The 8,873-nt window shown below is 44.9% G+C and overlaps 1 pseudogene; it reads left to right on the top strand.

Moving 5' to 3' along the window:
• Nucleotides 1–7,028: 7,028 nt before the first annotated feature.
• Nucleotides 7,029–8,479, top strand: LOC102864565 (annotated as a pseudogene).
• The last annotated feature ends 394 nt before the right edge of the window (nucleotides 8,480–8,873 follow it).

The following is an 8,873-nucleotide window of genomic DNA, read 5'->3' as shown; positions in this document are numbered from 1 at the left end:
AACTGAAAAACACAAAAAAGCCTTGTATAAAAGGGAAGACCTCACTCTGCATTTATCAAGGTGAAAGAACTGAAAAACACAAAAAAGCCTTGTATCACAATATTGAAAGATGCTATGAACAATATATTGAATGACTCAGAAAACATCAAAAGAAGATGGAGAGAATACACAGAATCATTGTGCCAGCAAGAATTGATTGACACTGAAAAATTTCAGAAAGTACCATATGAATAGGAGCCAATGGTAATGAAGGAGGAAGCATTGAAGACACTGACAAAAAAATTAAGTCCTAGTAATCAACAGGATACCAATTGACTTGTTTCAATTAACCGATGCGCCTTGGATGCACTCACTCATCTATGCCAGAAAGTTTGGAGGACAGCTGTCTGGCCAACAGATTGGAAGAGATCCATATTTGTTCCCCTTCCCAAGAAAGGTGATCCAACTGAGTGTGGAAACTATTGAATAATATAATTGATAGCAAACGGCTGGAACAATACATAGGGAAATACCAGAAGTTTAAGGAGGATTTAGGAGAGGCCGTGGCACTAGAGATACCATTGCTGATGTCAGATGGATTCTGACTGAAAGGAAGGAAAACCAGAAGAATGTCTATTTGTGCTTTATTGGCTATGGAAAGGCATTTGACTGTGTGGATCATAACAAGTTGTGGCTGACATTGAGAATAATGGGAATCCCAGAGTACTTGATTATGGTCATGTGGAACCTGTACCTTGACTGTTGTGCAAATGAAGCAGGGGAGCATTGCATGGCTTGGGACTGGGGAGGGATTGTGCCAGGGTTGTATTCTTTCCATGCCTATTCAGTCTGTATGCTGAGCAAATTATTTGAGAAGCTGAACTCTATGAGGAGCATTGTGGCATCAGGATTGAAGAGAGAATCATCAATAACCTGTGTTAAGGAGATGACTCAACCTTGCTTGCTGAAAGTCAAGAGGACTCAAAGCACTTGTTGAAGAAGAAAAAGGAATGCATTCTTTGGTACAGATTACATCTCAATTCAGGTAAACAAAGATTCTTACCACTGGACTAATAGACATCACATCATGATGGATGGAGAAGATATTGAAACTGTCAACAGCTTCATCTTGCTTGGGTCCACAATTAATGCCCATGGTACCAGCAGAAAATAAGGAGACACATTGCACTGGGAAAGTCTGCAGTTAGGGACCTCTCCAAATTATTAAGGAATAATTATGTCAGTTTGAGGACTAAAGTGCATCTGATTCAGGCCATAGTCTTTCTGAATTCTTGCTATGCATCTGAGAGCTGGATCAGGAATAAAGATGATAGGATAAGAATTGATACCTTTGAGCTGTGGTGCTGGAGAAGAGTACTGAGCATCCCATTGGTGGCCAAGAGATTGAACAAATGTCTTGGAGAGGATGCAACCAGAGTGTTCTTTGGAGGCGAGAATGATGAGGCTTCACCTCACATCCTTTGGACATGTTGCTAGGAGGTGCTATTCCTTGAAAAAGGACATGATGCTGGGAACGGTGGAGGGTCAGCAAAGGAGAGGAAGACCCTCAACCAGGTGGATTGAAATGGTGACTGCTGCATTGGGTTCTTGTCAGGAAAGGTGAGGATGGCGCAGGATAGGTTCAGATCATTAGTTCACAGGGACTCTGTGAGTTGCATTTGACTGGATGGCACCTAACGATAACAAAAGCGTGTTTTTCAAATTTTAAAGTCTTCCAAAACAAATCAGGCTAAATGCCATCAAGTAAATTCTGACTAACAAATTCTCCAGAGGGTTTCTAAGGGTGTAAATCCTAATGGGAGAAGCTTGCCTAATTTTCTCTCTACAACATACATACAGAATAATAAAGCAGGAAGCAAAAGTCACTATCTATGCAATACTTTCTATTTAACAGATAACTAAGTTTTATTTTAAAAATGGGGTGGGTTCTTTCCATGTGGGTAAAGTATAGCTCCTGACACTTGACAGAGATGACTTTTCTTCTGTGAGGAGAAAAGGGTCCACACTCTTGACTCATCTGTTGACCATCGAGGAGCCTTAAGTTTAGGAGTGAAGGTGGAGTGTTCCAGACTTTGGAGCTTCCCCATGTCCTCTGTAGTGGTCAGACTTGAGGATGAGACACCCTGCAGCTCAGGAGGCCAAGTGTAAGGGAAGGAGCAGTTCCCTAAGGACTTGGGCATAGTGCTGGGGAAGGGCCTTCAGGGATTGAGTCAGGGACACGCTCCAGCTTAACCGACCTTCCCAGGGCTCTGAGGACTCTCTGCACCTCCTCCCAAGACTTCAGGGTCTGCACCTCCTCTAGGAACTCGAGGGTCTTTGTCTCTGCAAATTTCTTGCTGAGATTGACACGCTCGTCCTTCAGGTCCTGATGGAGTTCTGTCAGCACTGCTCTCATTCTTATCTCCTGTTGTTGGAGGTCCTCAAATCTATTCATCTTCAAAGACTTTATCTTCAATTGTATGTTCTTCACAGTTAACTCCATCTCTGCATCCTCCTGAACATCACTTATCAGCTTATCAAGAAGCTGACACTTCTCCTGAATCAGTCCAGTTAAGGTGTCTGCAAGCTCCTTTTCTCTTCTTTTGTAAGTTCAAGTCTGAATGAAAAGCACTAGTCTGAGGAGAAACAAGACGCTTACAAGGAAGCTGAAAACAAGAGGACACACCCCCTTCTCCCATTAGAATTCATAAGGCATGAAGTGTGTTCCTAGGTTATCAGGCAGCAGAGTCATAATCACTGAGTGATGGCAACAAATGGACAGTCAAAAGCCTTTATCCACAGAGTGATGCAACATATCCACGATTGTCACTGCACAGTCGCCTAGTCACTGTGCAACTCCAACCACAGTACATCCCACAGAACCCCTACCATTCCACCGGAATCCACCTGCACCTGCCAGCCTGAACCATCAGAGGGGTGGCAGGAGTGCTGGGGTGGGGGAATGTAAATACTCAAATATACATGTCCCCATGAATTTGCAGTGCTCATCCTTTCTAGCTTCCTTACTGGTTTTATATTTCTAATTGATGTGAAATTGAGACACTAAACTGAAAGAATTGAAATTTTACACTCTGTTACCATCACCAACCATCCTCATAGGATGTGAATTGTGTCCATAAACTACAAACATTAACTTCCTGTTCCTTTTCAAATCAAGACCCAACTACCCATTGGCATAAGCAACCACTGACTTGATTTCTATCACCATACAGGAGTTTCACCAGGTCTGTTGTTGTTAGGTGCCAACGAGTCGAGTAAGACTCATAGTGACCCTATGAACAAAAGATCTGAACCCTGTTCTATCCTGCGCCATCCTCACACTACCTGACACACAAGGGCCCATTGCAGTAGTCACTGTGTTAATCCACCTGGTTGAGGGTCTTCCTCTCCTTTGCCGGCCTTACACCCTTCCCAGCATCATGTCCTTTCCTAAGGAATAGCACCTCCTAGCAACATGCCCAAAGTATGTGAGGCGAAGCCTCATCATTCTTGCCTCCAAAGAACATTCCGGCTGCACTCTCTCTAAGACATAGCTGTTTGTTCTTTTGGCCATCCATGGGATGTTCAGTTCTCTTCTCCAACACCACAGCTGAAAGGCATCAGTTGGTTTTTGTCATCATTATTCATTGTCTAGCTCTCAGATGCAGAGCAAGTAATTGGAAAACCATGGCCTTAAACAAACACACCTTAGTCTTCAAACCAACATCACTACTACTCAATAATTTGGAAAGGACCCTAACTGCAGATTTTTCCAGTGCAATATGTCTCTTTATTTTAGCATCATTCATATAATGTGAAAAATCTAGTCATAAAAATGGAGTTATCTGTTGATCTGAAAACACAACTTTGAGCCAGAGGTACAAAGATTAAGAACTCATTCTGGATTTTTTTTTCCCTTCATTTTCTAGACTGATGATTCATAGGGTCCTTCTCCAAGGACTGGTCCCTCCTGTCCAAGGTATATGAGATGGAGCTTTAAAATCCTTGCCTCCAAGGAAAAACTTGGTTTTAGTCTCTCCGAGACACACCTATTTGTTTTCCTGGGTGTCCATGGTTTATTCAGTACTCTTCTCCAGCACCATAACTCAGGCATAGATTCTTCTTTTGTCATCCTTAGTTTGTCTTACATCTGTTCCTCCTTTGTGTTTCCAAATTTGAGGGCTTAGGCTCAGTTGCCAAATCTGTTAGTCTAGTCTAAGTGTGCTCTCCTAGTCTAAGTGTTCACAGGACTTTTGAAGGCCTGTTACATTTCAGAAGTGAATGGCCAATCATTCTTCCTAGTTTGTCTTAATTTGGACGCTTAGTTTTAGAACAATATCTGACAGACCAAGCATTTTACTGAGCAGATGAAAGACACTTCTTTTACAGAAATTACCAAAATATTCACTATTCGTGCCCCCTCCCCAAGCATGTGTGTCTTGTCTGTTCCCTTTCTCAGCTACAGCACCACTCCTTGCACTCCTGCCTCTCTGGTTAAGCCCTCCCTTTCCCAGCCACCTCTTGATATGATAGCTTAGTTCACAAGACATTTCTCTGATATCTTGCACCACACACTGCTACTTGTCTCTCCACATCCCACGTACCAGGTTCAGGAAAGATTTCTGCATTTTCTAAGATCTGGATAGGGCTCTTCTAGGTCTGATATGGTGGTGCTGAGTTCCCTATCTTGTGTGAATCTATGTTGTTTCCGGACACAGTTCCTGATGTAGGCTTGGAACTGAATGTCCTGGCCTGAAAGCCTGAAGTTAAGGAACCCAGCAGACTTCTGGGAGAATGGGTGTTACCTGATTAAGATGATTATAGGGTGGTCTGAGATCCTGTCTTGTGTGAATCTATACTGTTCCCTACACTGAGTTTCCAACACAGAGTTGGTAATGATTATCCTAGCCCAGAAGGCTAATGCTAAGGAAGCTGATGAACTTCTGCTAGAAGGTGCATTACCTGATTAAGAAGATTATAGAGTGGTCTCAGATCCTGTCTTGTGGGAATCTGTGTGCTTCCCAATGCTGAGCTCCTGAAGCTGAGGTCCCTAGGCAGGGTTGGGACTGAATGTCCTGGCCTGAAAGAATGATGGTAAGGAAGACGATTGGACTTCTGGGAGAATGAGCATTACCTAATTAAGAAGATTATAGGGCGGTCTCAGATCCTGTCTTGTGTGAATTAGGTATACGTTATGCAGAACAAATCATCCGAGACGCTGGGCTGTATGAAGAGAAATGTGGCATTAGGATCAGTGGAAGAAACATCAACAACCTGTGTTATGCGGATGACACAACCCTGCTTGCTGAAACTGAGGAGGACGTGAAGCACTTGCTGCAGAAGGTCAAGGACCACAGCTTTCAGTACGGATTGAAGTTCAACATCAAGAAAACAAAGATTCTCACCACTGGGCCAATTGGCAGCATCAGTATGGATGGTGAAGAGATTGAGAGATAGTTAACGGTTTTAGTTTACTTGGTTCCACAGTCAACACTCTTGGTACCAGCAGCCAGGAAATCCAGAGACGAATTGCATTGGGAAGTCAGCTGTGAGAGACCTCTCAAGAGTACTGAAGAGCAATGGCATCAGGCTGGAGACTAAGGTGTGCCTGATCCGGACTATAGTCTTCGCAATTACATGCTATGCATTGGAAAGTTGGACAGTGACTAGGGATGATAGAAAGAGAATTGATGCCTTTGAGCTGTGGTGCTAGAGAAGAGTGTTGAATATACCATGGACTGCTAGGAGAACAAACAGGTTTGTCCTGGAGAGGGTGAAGCCAGAATTCTCCTTGGAGTCAAGTATTCTGAAGCTTCGTCTGACATATTTTGGGCATGTTGCAAGGAGGGACTGGTCCTTGGAGAGGAACATCATATTTGGCAGAGTGGAGGCATGGCGCAGGAAAGGAAGACCCTCGATGAGATGGATCGATTCTGTGAGTGGAGTGGTGGGAATGAGTGTGTTTGAGATGGCGAGATTGGCAGAGGATAGAAAGGCATTTAGGGCTCTTGTACATAGGGTCGCTATGAGTTGCAAGCGACTTGATGGCACATAACAACAACAACAACATATGCCATGTGCCTTCCCATTTGTGTTATATTCCTAACCTGGAAAATTCTCACTTCTACCTACTGTTTCTTTTTGTTGTTGTTGCTGTTTGTTTTATGATGATTGTTTTATCTTTACTTTCCATGTGCCTTTTAAAAAATATTTCTACTAGTTCATTTACAAAATTTGAATACACTATTTTCAAGAACAAATTCGTTAAATTTCCTTCACCCACCCATCAAATTGTACAACCCCATGATTAATCTCCCCCTCCACCTGCACATCCACATCCCTCTGCTTCCAATCTCTTTCACCTTCTTGGATCCTTATACTCATTCTACAATAATGATTTTATACAATATTTATCCTTGTGAAACTGAGTTAGTTCACTCAGCATAATGCTATCCAGTTCCTCCCAAGTTAGGTGATATTTACAAAATCATTGTTCCTGTGTACTGCATAGTATTCCATTGTGTGAATGTACCATAATTTCTCAATCCATTAGTTTGTGGTTGGACTTTTGGGCTGTTTCCATGTTCTTGCAATGGTGAATAATGCTGCTATGAACAATGATGTACAAATCTCAGTTTGTGCCTCAGTTCTCATTTTCTCAGGGTATATCCCAAGTCCTTCTGCCCCTTCTACACAACCTGAGAACGGATCCCGCATGGTCTTGTGGACTTCAGGGTTACCTGTGAAGTGGAAGGGGGGTTTTAAGGCCCCTTGAGCTGTCTGGCTTTTCCGCCTGTGAAGATTTCTTTCTACCCCCTCTCCTCAACCTGAATATTGCACTGAAGCGCAGAGAAGCCAAAGCACAAGGAAGAACTCAAGATACTAAAGAGTTGAATAGAAGAGTTCAAAGGCAGCATGGGATGACAGAGTAAAATATTACAATGAAATGTGCAAGGAATTGGAATCAGAAAATCAAAAGGGCAGAACTCACTCAGCATTTCTTAAGTTCAAGGAACTGAAGAAGAAATTCAAACCTCGGCTGAGCCGCGATGGCCAGCCCTGCTGGCCGCATCCAAGGCCCCTCCCTAGGGCGCTTTGCGCTCACCCTGCCCGTGAAGGACTTGAGCAATTTACATCTTAAAGAAGAGACAGTCAAACCAGATGCCAACGGTGCTGTTGTCAAGACAAATGCTAATGCGGAGAAGACAGATGAAGAAGAGAAAGAAGACAGAGCCGCCCAGTCTTTACTCAACAAGCTGATCAGGAGCAACCTCGTGGATAACACAAACCAAGTGGAAGTCCTGCAGCGGGATCCCAACTCCCCCCTCTACTCGGTGAAGTCTTTCGAAGAGCTCCGGCTGAAACCACAGCTTCTGCAGGGAGGCTATGCCATGGGCTAAACCATCCCTCCGAGTTACAGGAGAACGCACTGCCTTTGATGCTGGCTGAACCCCCGCAGAACCTGATCGCACAGTCTCAGTCGGGTACTGGCAAAACTGCTGCCTTTGTGTTGGCCATGCTCAGCCACGTGGAACCCACAAACAGGTACCCTCAGTGTCTATGCCTCTCCCCCACCTACGAGCTCTCCCTTCAAACAGGAAAAGTGATTGAACAGATGGGCAAGTTTTACCCTGAACTGAAGCTGGCTTATGCTGTTCGAGGCAATAAATTGGAACGAGGTCAGAAGATCAGTGAGCAGATTGTCATTGGCACCCCGGGGACCGTCCTGGACTGGTGCGCCAAGCTCAGGTTCATCAACCCCAATAAGATCAAGGTGTTTGTCCTGGACGAGGCTGACGTGATGATAGCAACCCAGGGTTACCAAGACCAGAGCATCCGCATCCAGAGGATGCTGCCCAGAAACTGCCAGATGCTGCTTTTCTCTGCCACCTTTGAAGATTCCGTGTGGAATTTTGCCCAGAAAGTGGTCCCGGAGCCGAACATCATCAAACTGAAGCGTGAGGAGGAGATGCTGGTCACCATCAAGCAGTATTACGTCCTGTGCAACAACAGAGAGGAGAAGTTCCAGGCCCTGTGTAACCTGTACGGGGCCATCACCATCGCCCAGGCCATCATTTTTTGCCACACCCGCAAGACCGCTAGTTGGTTGGCAGCTGAGCTCTCGAGAGAAGGCCACCAGGTGGCTCTGCTGAGTGGTGAGATGGTGGTGGAGCAGAGAGCAGCGGTGATCGAGCGCTTCCGGGAGGGCAAGGAGAAGGTTCTGGTCACCACCAACATGTGTGCCCGTGGTATCGATGTGGAACAAGTATCTGTCGTCATCAACTTTGACCTGCCCATGGACAAGGACAGGAACCCAGACGAGACCTACCTGCACTGGATCGGGCGCACCGGCCGCTTTGGCAAGAGGGGCCTGACCGTGAACATGGTGGACAGCAAGCACAGCATGAACATCCTCAGCAGGATCCAGGAGCACTTTAATAAGAAGATAGAAAGACTGGACACAGATGACTTGGATGAGATTGAGAAAATCGCCAACTGAGAGGCTGGGCGGGAGCGGTGCTCATCCTTGGTACTCTCCTGGCTCGGGGGACGGTGCTTCTAGGGTCCGAGCTCATGGCCACCGCAAGGCGGTGTGGAAGAGAAACTACCTATCTCACTTCAAATTACGTTTGGACTTGACCAAAAAAAATTGTGCATATGATGGGGGAAGATAGAACAAAATTGTTTACACAACTTTTCAAGATTAGGCGTGAATACACAGAAATTTACTTTTTGGAAATCATGTCTTTTCCCTCCCCAGTTCTTCCACCGCTGTGCTGCTCTGGCTGCTGGGGTTCATCGGGTGCCCCAGGAACCTTTGGCAGCCCCGGGCTGGTTCCTTGTTAGAATGTGCAGACCAAAAAAAAAAAAATTAAAAAATTAAAAAAAAAAAA

The sequence above is a fragment of the Elephantulus edwardii genome, unplaced genomic scaffold, assembly GCF_000299155.1.
Source record: "Elephantulus edwardii isolate Elephantulus edwardi_28Jun2011 unplaced genomic scaffold, EleEdw1.0 scaffold00286, whole genome shotgun sequence".
Taxonomy (NCBI): domain Eukaryota; kingdom Metazoa; phylum Chordata; class Mammalia; order Macroscelidea; family Macroscelididae; genus Elephantulus; species Elephantulus edwardii.
Note: the sequence above shows the minus strand (reverse complement) of the source record. Positions and strands in the feature narration are given on the sequence as shown.